Source organism: Ceratotherium simum, chromosome 34 (assembly GCF_057802395.1).
Source record: "Ceratotherium simum simum isolate JZ-2026a chromosome 34, ASM5780239v1, whole genome shotgun sequence".
Lineage (NCBI taxonomy): Eukaryota > Metazoa > Chordata > Mammalia > Perissodactyla > Rhinocerotidae > Ceratotherium > Ceratotherium simum.
Window position 1 is genome coordinate 9,556,117 of NC_141933.1, and position 12,057 is coordinate 9,568,173.

The 12,057-nt window shown below is 40.0% G+C and overlaps 1 pseudogene; it reads right to left on the reverse strand.

The window, feature by feature from the left end:
* Positions 1–5,889: 5,889 nt before the first annotated feature.
* On the reverse strand, positions 5,890–11,006 carry LOC101401084 (organic anion transporter 7-like; annotated as a pseudogene).
* Positions 11,007–12,057: the final 1,051 nt, after the last annotated feature.

A 12,057-nucleotide genomic window follows, 5' to 3' on the forward strand; every position in this document is an offset into this window, starting at 1 on the left:
TTGATTGGGGCAGCTACCCTCAAATTGTTTATTATCCTTCATTGATTTCTTTCAGTTGCACACATTATGTAATACTCTTTTGGCAGCCCACTTATTTGCCCATAGTGTTACTGTGTTTCATTAGCCATTGCACAGGTTTTTTTTTTTTTAAATTTTTTTATGTCACTTCCCTGGGAAAGAGAGTCTGAGACAGAAATGTATATGGAGGAAGTTTTATGTGGAGTGCTCCTAGAATCAACACTTGTAAGTGTATAAGGGACACAGGCGTAGAAATTGAATAGTGTTGTAAGTCATAGTTTTTAATAGAAATATATCCACACATAGTTTGATAAACCTCCTTTTAGAAGTCGGACTGCCCCGCTGACCCCTGAGTATAAGCTGGACTTAGTGACTCACTTCTGAGTAACTGAACAAAGTAGATATCATAATGTGTGCTTTTGAAGATTAGGTTTTAAACAAGCACTGTGACTGCTATCTTGGTAGCTGTGTCTTTTGGGTTATTTGCTCATGGCAAGCGAGTTGCCATGTCACGAGCACATTCCCTGAGGAGAAGCCCCTGTGACAAGTAACTGAGGCCTTCTTTCATTAGCAGCCAGAGAGTGAGCCATCTTGGAGGTAGATCCTCCAGCACCAGTCAAACCTTTAGATAAGTCCAACAGTGTCAGTGCAACATCATAAAAGACCTTCAGCCAGAGGTATCTAGCTAAGTTGCTTCAGCATTCTTGACCCTCAGAATCTGTGTGAGCTAACAAATGCATTGTTTTAAGATGCTAAGTTTTGGACTGATTTGTTTTGCAGCAATCTCCACCTAACTTTGCATCTCCAACACTTGTTATCTCTTCTCTTTTTGATAATAGCCATCCTAACAGGTGTGAGGTGATATCTCATTGTGGTTTTGATTTGCATTTCGCTGATAATTACTGAAGTTGAACTCCTTTGCATATATCTATCCGCCATTTGTATGCCTCCTTCGGAAAAATGTCTATTCAGGTCCTCTGCCCATCTTAAAATTCGATCATTTGTTTTTTTGCTATTGAGTTGAATGAGATTCTTATATTTTCAACACAGTTATTGTATTTTCAGGTCCAGAATTTCTGTTTGGTTCCTTTTTGTAATTTCTATCTCTTGTTATATTCTCATCTTGTTCATATGTAGTTTTCCTGATATCTTTCAGTTCTTTGTTTATGTTTTCCCTTAGCTCTTGCAGTATATTTAAGAGAGTTGTTTTAAAGTCCTTGTTTGTTATGTCTGAGGCCTATGTTTATGTAGGGATGGTTTCTTCTGCCATTTTCTTCCTTTGATTGCACAATGTTTTCCTTTTTCTTTGTATGCTTTGTGATGTTTTGTTGAAAATTTGGTATTTGAAGAAGATGCAGCCCCCTCTGCTAATCTTTATAGCTTGGCCTTCTGCAGGGATGTCCTTCAGTAATTAGCAGAGTGTGTTTTGAGCTTTGTAATCAGCTCATTGTGATGCTTAAGGTCTTTTCAGGTCTTTTCTGAGAATGCCTCCTGTGTAGGTCTTTGTGTGGCTTTATCAATTCTTCTGTAAACACAGCTGCTTTTAAATTTCTTTATTTTGCGAAGAGTCTCACTGCAACTTCCCCTTGGGACTTTAGATGGTCTAAGTGTTTCCCACTAGTAATCTCTGTCTCAATTTCTGTGGATCTATAGAAGTAGCTTAATGATGGGAATACTTTCTGAGAAATGCATCGTTAGGTGATTTCATCATTTTGTGTACATCATAGAGTGTACTTACACAAACCTAGATGTTATAGCCTACTACACAACTATGCTATATGGTATAGCCTATTGCTCCTAGGCTTCAAACCTGTATGACATGTTACTGTACTGAACACTGTAAGCAATTGTAACACAATGGTAAGTAATTGTATATCTAAACATATCTAAACACAGAAAAATTACAGTAAAAATACAGTATAGAAGATAAAAAATGGTACACCTATATAGAGCAGTTACCATGAATGGAGCTTGCAGGACTGTAAGTTGCCCTAGGTGAGTCAATGAGTGAGTGGTAAGTGAATGCGAAGTCCTAGGACGTTACTGTACGCTCCTGTAGACTTTATAAACACTGTACACTTAGGCTACACTAAATTTATAAGAAATATTTTCTTTCTTCAATGATAAGTTAACCTCCGCTTACTGTAGCTTTTTTACTTTATAAGCTTTCACTTTTTTTAACTTTTGACTCTTTTGTAATAACACTTAGATTAAAACACAAACAGATCATAGCTGTAAAAATATTCTTTCTTTATATCCTTATTCTATAAGCTTTCTTCTATTTTTAAAATTTTTTATTATTTTTTTTACTTTTTAAACTTTTTTGTTAAACACCAAGACTTAAATACATACATTGTCCTAGGCCTACACAGGACCTACATCCATATCACTGTCTGCCACCTCCACTTCTTGTCCCACGGGAAGGTCTTCAGGGGCACTAACGTGCCTGGAGCTGTCATCTCCTATGATAACATTGCCTTCTTCTGGAATACCTCTTGAAGGATCTGCCTGAGATTCTCCTTGAGGAAGTGACCGTTTTCAGAAATTTTCAGCTCCATTATAAGCTTATGGGACCACCATCTTATATGCAGTCCCTTGTTGACTGAAATGTTGTTATGCAATACATGACTGCTGTCCCTCCCAGCTTGTATAACCGTTGCCTACAGCCTTCAGTCTATCTTTCCAGTCTTAGATCTCAGTTATTCTCCTTCTCCTGCCCTGAGCTCCTAGGCAAAACAGAGTCCACTACTTCATGCGGCTGCCAGACAGTTTAGAATATTGCAAATAAGGTTTTCTCTGCTCCCTCCAGTTGTCCAGAAGGGATTGGGAGCTCTACTATCTTAAGGCCTTCTCAGTTTTTTTCTAAGACGAAATCTTAAAGTCTTCTCAGTTCTTTTCTGAGCCTGAATCTTTACGTGAACATGAGTGGTGACTTCTAAATTTCCCTGTATATGTAGTTGCTTTTCATTGTCTTAGTCCTTAAAATATAGCTTCCAAAACGGGAAAAAAGGGAAAAAAGAAAAAAATAACAAGTGCTTTCTCTTTAAATCTCTTGGAAGCTGCTTCAGCTTGTGGGGCCTGCAACATTGGCCACATGCCTTTATGTAGGCGCCTCTGTGATTAGAAGCAGCAATCATAACACACATCCTCAACGTTTGAAGGACAAGGTCCTTATTGCCCACCCTGGCTTCCCCAACCTGCTCCTGGAATGTGGACATGGCTACATGCAATAGGGATGAGTGTGGAATGAGCCATAAATTGAATTTAATGGGATTCATAGGGATGAGCCACAAATTGACTGAAATTAATCACAATTTATCAGCGAAGACTTCACCTGGAAGCTCCAAGCTTTGAAGAGACTTCATCATTTCTGAAATAGTTACCCATATAGTTTCTGCCAGTGCTTTTGTTGTCCAAATGAAAATATGGATTCCTGGTGCTTCCTACTCTGCACTCTTCCCTTATGTCACTCCCTACCTCACTCTTTTTTAATCCCTGCACAACTGTCATCTCATGGAGCACAGCTGCTGGTTTGGAACATCAAAGGCCCATAAAGAACTGTGAGAGACTCTTCCCCAGAAACACCAGAAGCTATGGACTGCTCACCTTCCTCCAAGGTGAAAAACAATGGGTTCTAACTGAGCCTTGTCATGATAGGATCTCAAACATTTCATTAGAGGAAGAATGTAGCTGGATAAGCCAATGATACTCATTGAGGCAGATTGCTTTGGAATTTCCCTTGTGTCTTTCCCACTTTCTATAGTTCGTCATATTTGTGCTTCTTCGTCTCTTGGAAGGCATTTTGCAGGCAAAAAGCAGAAAAAGCTTGTAAGATTGATTGACTTTGTTTTCAAAACCTAAAGTCCATAGGAGAACTAGAGGGTCTCTGGAAGAGGTAACGAGAGAGGAGGAAGGAAGATGAGTGTTTGGGAAGAGGTGAAATCAGGGGAGGGTCTGCAGGTTATGGGAGAGAGGGACCCAGTCCTGACCCATGGTAATTCCCTAGGGAAGCAGAAGACCCAAACGGAGTGGCTGCATAGGGAGCTGAATGGTGAGACTGTAAGTCCCAATTACAATACCTGATGTGTTGAATAGAAAGTTGTAGCAACCAAATGTGTACAGGGCCAGTATTAACCCGGTAATCTCTTTGATCAGATAACTGATAACCAGTGGCTGCCTTCTCTTTTTCTCACCCCATCACTGTGGCAATGCATATTCCCATGGGATCTAGATAGTTCTGGTAGGGAAGGATTGTGGAAACAATCCCTGAAGCTGAGTGACTTGTGATTTACTGACAACCCGGAGGAAATGGGAACTTAAATTAAAATTATGATGATTTATAGAAAATAAAAATATGAGACCACACCTGCACTTGTGTATAAGATGCATACCTGTTACATCTGTGTTATGCCTATTTTTTCCTTTTATCTTTGTGTGCAGAGTCCACACTGCTTGGTAGTTATTACGTGCTCAACAGATGGCTGCTGAATTAATGAAAGTTTATTTCAAAGCTTTTGATAATGATGCCAAACTGTATTTTTAGCAGCCCTCTAGCATGAATTATTTTATAATTCTACCATCAATCAAGTTTCTATTTAACTGCATTGTCACCAACCTCGACAATGAGCACACTTTAAGTTGATCTTTCGTTTGTGTGTCTATTCTTTAATTTCTAATGGGTTTGTACAATTTTTCATAAATTTATTGCCCATGTGGCTTTTTTCTCTTGAAAATGATATATTCTGCACTTTACTCATTTTCTAATGAATTACTTGTTATCTTTTTGGGTAAATATTATAAGACATGTACATGTTAAAAGTACATTTTGAAAACTGTTTATATTTTCGATTGCTCTTTCATTTTTGACATCTATAATATTTTGAAATTTTACATATTCCTTGTTTAAACTTTGAATATAGCAACTTACAAAGAAGAAAGTAACAATCACTAAAATTCCACCACTACATGTCAATCATTTTTATCATTTTTGTCAATATTTTGCTAGTTTCCTCTGATGAGTTTTTAGGGTTTTGCCCAACAAAGTCTTTAAATGAGTAGTATTCAAACCTACTTGTCTTAAATTTCTAGCGTTTGTTTTACTATTCAAAAACCTCTTTTAACCCAAGATTTTGTAGCCAAGTTTTCTAATGATAGTTATAGTTTTAAAATTCTGTTTAACATTTTATTAAAGTAGAATGCATTTTGGTTTAGGGTATGAAGTCGCACTACTAGTCATTTATTTCTAACAAGTTATTTGTGCTATTTGTTGCGTAATCCTTTCTTTTGCTGTGTGATTTATGATGCCAAAATTATATATTAAGATCATTTACTATGGTCTGTATCTGGACTTCCTTTGATATTTAAATGCACCTGCTATTACTGTTTTGCTGTTGCAGATATAATAAATTCCGGCATATGCTACCGCATATGCCAGCCAGCTTCTGCTCAATCCATGATCCTCTTTTTTTGAATTACTTTATTTTTAATTTCTATATAAACTTGTAACTATTTTTCAAATTCTTGCAAAAGTGTGTAGTTTTATATTATAATTATTACATCAATTATTCTACCAATTCATTGGGGGAAGAATTGTTATTTTTAGTACTAATCAACCTACCTATCCAGAAACATGTTACTTATCTACAATTATACAAATGTTCTAAGTTCTTTTAAGTTCTATGGTTTTCTTCATTTTTTTGTTATGACTAATTATAGGTATTTTATACTTAGTAATTTAGTACTACAATTGTAAAAAATCCATTTTTCTGTAATATTTTTATTTTTTTATTTTACATATTCTCCTTATGAGGAATTTTCTCATTTTTTCCCCTTTATTTTGCTCTTGAATCACCAGTTAGTTCCTGGAATTCCTTACAACAGTGTCACTGTCATGGAAATATCTTCCTGCTTTGCTTTTCTTGAGTCTTTTCTCCTAGTAAAAATAAAATGAAAGCAACAAACAAATAAATACAAATAATGAAAAGACATGGAAGAAGCATATATGTTCTGCATTCTTTAGAGCAAGCTTATCCTTCGCTAACGAGCTTTGGTATAAACTGTTACCCCTTCCCCAAGCTTTTGAGTCAATCTTGTGAAGAAAAAGACCCGGCTCCCATTGCAGGGTCTGGGAAGGCAGCTTTGATAGTTTACACTCTCAGCCTTGTATACCATGGCATTGGAAAGAGGGGTTTTGGAAAAGGCAAAGGAAGTACACAAAAGTTTGAGAATCCTTTCCCATTCTTCATCACTTTAAAATCTCTGTTCTGAAAATTTTCCTTCCCAGTGAAAACCAGATGATGTGAATCTCATAGGCAGCGCAACAGGACTCCTTTCCCTGGGAAATGTTGTCATCTGTGGGAGATGCTCTTGTCCTCTCCCTGATCTCCCTCAGATTCTTCAGTGACCAGGGCAGCCCTCAGGCCATCTGGTGGTTAATCATTAATCATATATGTCAACTTGGCTAGGCCAGAGTGCCCACATGTTTGGTCAAACACAAGTCTAGATGTTTCTGTGAAGGTATTTTTTAGATGTTATTAGTATTTAAATCAGTAGACTTTGAGTAAAGCTAAAATGGGGGGGGGGCCTCGTCCAATCAGTTGAAGGCCTTAAGGGAAAAAGACAGATCCCCCAGAGGATTAAGGAATTCTGCCTGCAGATTGCCTTTAGACTGGAGAACTCTTCTCTTCCTTCAACTCTTCCCTGGGTCTCCAGGCTGCTGCCTGCTTGCAGATTTCAGACTCGCCAGCCCCCACAATCTTGTGAGCCAATTCCGTGAAATAAATCTGTCTCATGGAATATACACATCCTATCAGTTCTTTTTCTCTGGAGAATCAGAATCAGATTATACAGATCTATAGGAATCAGCAGTCTCAGAAAGCTTACCTATACTCCCTAGGCTGAGGGCTGCCAGAGACAGGTGGATGAGAATCTGGTGTTTGGGTCAGTGCATGATTGTGAAATACCTTCAGGGCTGTGTATGTCACACTGGAGCACCTAATTTTGGCCTCTTTACCACTAAACCTACTGGTGCAGGCTGGGCAGAGTGGATCTGTGTGATCTAGGGAGCCTTGAAGGAGTCTGAGTTCACTGTGGGGGAGGTATAAGGCTGTAGCGAAACCAAAGACTGCATGGAAATAGTCAGTCCAAAGCTTGCCTTGGGGACAATGACCCTCGATAGTGTTTTGCCCTCCTCATCACAGACCTGTGGTGCACAGCAACCCAAAGGGACAGCTACAGGGTTTACTCACTCCTTTTCCACATCCTGGATGGAGTCAGGCAGAGGCTTATTCCTGGTTTCAGGCAGGAGTCTGAAAACAAGTGCAGCAAGGATGAGGAAGACTCTATAGATGATCCAGGGCAGGTGAGGGGAATACACTGTTAGGATCATCAAGAGGGGAGACAGGGCTGTCCCAATATTAGTAGCAGTTCCAATGATTCATACAGCTATTGCTCTTGGGGTGCAAACAATAATAAAATATGTCTGGTGAAAATCCAGACATACGATTTGTGTTTTATAGTTTGCTTGGTTATAGGAGACTATACTTCAGTGTGTTTTGACACGGATATTGACGACATACTCATGTTTTGGACATTTTCTCTCTTATTTGCTAGCAATTGTTTTCAAGTTCACATTGCGTTAAGACACAATTTACTCATTGAAAAAATACTGTTACCCATAGCATTTACCCTTCGTGTGGTTCAGAAGATTACATGAAAAGAAACATTAAAGGACTTAACTTAGTTCCTTGCAGAAAGTCTGCTTTCAATAAAATTTGACTATAATTTTTGTTATTCCTGTTCCTATTGTAATTAATTGCATTTGATAACTAACCAGCCTTAGTTTTCTTCCTCAAATAAGTGTCAGTTTTCTGGGAAAGGTCTGTTTTGATCCTGGCACAGCATCCATGAGATTTGTACCTGATTACAGTGGGGATTAGCTCATTTTCATGGGTAGTAGAACTGGCAACAGTGGCAGAAGAAAGTCCTACTCCCAAAGCTGCCAAAACCACACACAGGGTCTGCCTTTCTGGAGAGAGTGAGACCAGTGAGACTCAGGAAATCAGAACTGAAGGAATAAGCATCCCTCAAATTACAAATTACGAAGACTCTACTGGAAGCATTTGCAAGTATGGAATATGTAAAGAAACTGCACGGAGGCAGAAAATGGGCAGTGTTTAATCAGCTGAGAAATGTGACTTATGTAGATATTATGGTTCATGGTGAATAAAAGGATTGAGTTATTTCTTCAACTCTCCCTGCATATCTGAGATTTGCCAGAAAAGGTGAGTAGAGCAGGTACTCTATTGAATTAATTCTGCTCTGTGTCTCCCTTGCCCTCCACATAGAACATAAGACAGTCATGTGAGCAATTACTGAGGGTCATAAGACATTCTTGTCTTGGAGAGTTTAAAACCTAGGAGCCTACAAAATATTGACATGGGGCAAGTAATGCAGAAGAAAGTAATAAAAAGACAGGAGTATTATGTTAATGGATAAGCTAGAAAGTAGCCTGGTCTAGAATAGTGTTCAATAATCAAGCATAAGGACCTTTATTAGGAAAAAAGTCTGAGTTTGGAAACCACTGAAGTCGTTTCAGAAGTCAGTTTTCTATCCCAACTTGCTCTCCCTGTCATCAAAGAATTTCTTGATGAGCTTTACAGCATCGGAGTGAGCTCTGTTGTAAGGAAGCAAATTTGAATCATTGCTAACATTCAAGATGAGGAGTGGAACCCACCAATCTATGATTTTGTACAGTACATAAGTATCCTTGGAGTTGAGTGAAGCATGGTGACCACCTGGGTTCCTCTATTCGTTACATATGATCATTCAACTTAGTAAAATAGATTCTGAGAGAGGCTCTTAACTGCTTAGTGCCTTGTTCTTGCTGTCACTTCTCAGCCTGAAAAAAGACAAGGAATTTTTGTTTCTTGAGGTCAAGATGACACCCTTAAACCACAGTTGCTGTTATAGAGACCTAGTATGAGACACATGAGCGGATACATAGAGATCAGAGAATAAATTGTCACTGAAGCTGCAGTAATAAGCAAGAGCTCAGACAGAAGAAGTGACAGTATTTTGTCCTCACATGGGATACAATGACAGCATCTAGACCCTCCATGCTTGCTATGTAAAGTGTGACTGGCTTAGGTAAGTGATAAAGTACTGTCCTAGAGAAACTGCCAATAATAGATGGCATTAGCTTTGATATATTTCTCCAATGTGATGAAGACAACCATATACCTGAGCTGACCTTTACTCACCTTTGCTTCTTTTCCCAGCAACTTCACAGCAGAAGCTGTACTAAACCCCCATATTCATTTCAGGGAATCCCTAGAATACAATTCCCCCTTTCCTTCTGGCTTCAGATAGGGTGATCTGTACACTCCCTGAGGAATGCTGAGAAGATATTTCCTGCTCTGTGCTCTTTTCTCACCTTGGGGCACAAATGATGGCCAGGAGGGAGAGTCCTAGCAGAAACAGGAAAAGCATCTTGCTGACTCCACAGCCCAGGTGATTCAGTCCCAAAAGTGCAACATAATTGCTTGGAAGTATCACTATGCCAAAAAGAATCTGGCACAGGAAAATACTTTCCCCCAAGTCCTGGAGGTGCAGATCCAGGCCCAACCAGGGCATGAACATTGTAAATCTGTGGTGAACAAGAAGAAAGACAAATGTCATCAGATTTAGATTCTCTATCCTACAAATGATAATAGTGAAGCAAGAAGCCCGGATTGGTGTCAAGTAAAAAGGCATGGTCTGATTTGTAGAACATTTCTTTGTTGATTATATTTTCTGTATTTTTGATACTCCAGAATTTGGGGTCTTGATCTTGGAGAGACTGCCTTCCCCAGGGCTACCTAATTCCTAGAGATAACAAATGACATCCCTGTGAGTGCACCTTTCATATACAAACCACCAATCCAGAGCCCACACCCCCAACCATCTCCTTTACCAAACTCACACAGCAAACCAACATTACCGCTACCTTAAATCAACCCAGGGCCACGTAATGGACAACTGCAGATCACCACTACAGCCCAGAGTCCACTAAAATTATTTAAACCCTAAGCTACCCAGGTTTCTCCCCTCTTCCATTCCTTCCCACTAAAACTTCAGTAACGGCTCTGGGCAGTGCTCTTCTTTTTCTTCTCTCTTCAGCCTTCTGATTGACTCGTGTGCCTCCCTGCATGGCCCTGTGTGCTGTTTCGTGCCTCATCTACTAGGGATCTGTGAGCATAAACTTCCTTCATGACAATCATTCCTGAGTCTGTGTGTCTTACCATACATGATTAAAACAAATCTTGGGAACATTTTAAACACAATTTCCTTGTAAGTTAGTGATTTAAAAATTGTCATAAAATAGTGGTATGATAATGGATCTTATAATTGTTTCTAGGTTTCCTAGGGGGTGGAGAGTATTCTCATGTAGAATAAAAGAGATGCCCTTATAGGGCTTTAGAGTTTTTTTCTATATCCTTATCTGGGTGATAGTTATATATTTACATATGGAAATATTCATTGAGCTGCATGTCTCTCAGTGCTTTACCTTTTGTAATTTTACCTCAATTAAAATGAAAACAAACAATTGAAGAAATGTAAAGTCAAAGTCTGTACCGTGATTGAAGTTAGCCTCATCTCCAGTGACGAGCCTGGTAGAGGAATGTGATAACAAAACTCCTCATTGTACAAGTAGTTCCATGTCACTCTTTTCACAACCCTTTCACCACCTCCAAACATAGCAATTATCTTTGTTTTCCTCATGTGTATCTCAAATCTGTCCCTATATCGTGTTATATCTTTGAAGTAAGAAATAGAATCATGTCTCCACTATTTTAACATTCCTCATACACTGTGTGAAGCCTACCTCATAAAGGACAGTAAACAGATCCTTTTACGCAGGTTGGGTGTTCAGAAGAAGTCATACACAGAAGGTTGTTCTGTGCTGCCTCCAGCTCCTCCTGCATGGTGGATCTCAAAACCTTCAACAACAACAACAGCAAAACATTCCATTTTCACAACATGGTAGACATTGTGAAGCTCCCACCAGAGGACAAGATAGATGAATTCCCTTTCTGTTCACTGGAAAATATAACCATGGAAGATGCAATGACAGATGTAAAAGTGGTATGAAAGGTGAATTAGGGAGTTAAAGGGGCCTGAGGGAAATTGTGCAGTGACGAGGACATTTTAACACAAGACTCATTTTGGCTGCAAACCATCAAAATGGGTGTGTAGGTTAGAAATTTAGATCAGGAAGTGGACTAAATGAAGAGTTGCCTGGATCATAGTCCTAAGCTTCATTTGTACCAGAAGGTCATGCAAGGGGATGTCAGCAACATGGTGGAGTGAGCTGTTCCCTGTGTCTCTCCCCCTATGAACTACAACTAAAAGGACATTCATTGATGAGTGGAGGATACCCACACAGCACACCAGGACACCTGAGAGCCTAGAGCAGCTGTATATCTGAAGGTGGATGGACTACCTCCCCCGCCGAGGAGGTGGTGGAGATAGGTGAGCACCCTCTGGACCCCAGGCAGTCCAGCACACATGTGTGAATACTTTCCTGGCTGGAGCTATCATAGCACCTTTGTGGCCCCAGGGGTGAGAGCATACCTCAGCTTGACTGTGGAAACAGGTGATGGCAGCCCTGAGCCCCCCGTGTGATCACTTCCCCCACAGTGGGGGACCCCTCAGGTCCATGCAGCCCTCAGAGAGTGGCACGAGCCTGGACACAGCGGGGAAGCCCTACTCACCAAGCACAAAGGCTGATGTTACATAGGAGCAGAAGGCAGCTGAGCTACCACTCAGACAAACAAGCTCCTGGCTGCTGTGAACACCCATAATACTGTTGTGACCCTAAGGAGGGAAGTGTGTCTCAGTGGGACTGTGAGAGTGGGCAGCACCCCAAGCCCCTGTGTGATCACTCTTTCCTCTAGTGGGAGAAACCACAACCCCACCATGGTCCCAGGGAGTGGCTTTGGCTTGGTCCCAGAGGGGAGCTCCTGCCCACCAAGCACAACAGCTGGTGTGACCTAGGAG